We start from the raw sequence: 609 nt of genomic DNA on the forward strand, positions 1-609 counted from the left end.
AAATTTTTGCAGTGTCCTAGATGATGGATTGGAATGTCAAATGGATAATGTTACCCAGTCCAGAATGTCATCTAAACTATTTTTAACTTGTTTTAACTTGTCAATTTTGCTCCAACTAGCAAGTACTATATTTTTCCATTTCCAAAAAAAAAGTTTACACCATTTTTTCCAAGTTTTGATGGAAGACTTAGTTGTGTGCATTTATTAATTTTGTTTTGTATGTTACTGTGCAAAGCCACTGTGCACTGATGGTACACAGAAGATGCCTGTAATAATAGTTGGCATCAAAAAACATTAGAAAAAGAAAATATTTTTTAGCCCGGGTTAAAGTTCTCTAGTAACTGAAATAGAATCTTTAATTAAAAACAGAATTTTAATGCCCCCTTCTTTATGGTTTTCTAGACAAAGAAAATGCTATTTCCTCCCCTATTCTTCTGCAGGCAGAATTGCATCTTATGTGTATTGTATTTTATACCTATGTGCCTTCATTGGTTTTCATAGTGTGCCCTCTCCAGGAGGGTATGAAGGATCATAAGATCCAGTGTTGTACATTTTTGAACTTATGGCACTGAATTTATCCCTTACTTGCATGTTGTGATATGCTGTTCT

The sequence above is a fragment of the Hemicordylus capensis genome, chromosome 3, assembly GCF_027244095.1.
Source record: "Hemicordylus capensis ecotype Gifberg chromosome 3, rHemCap1.1.pri, whole genome shotgun sequence".
Lineage (NCBI taxonomy): Eukaryota > Metazoa > Chordata > Lepidosauria > Squamata > Cordylidae > Hemicordylus > Hemicordylus capensis.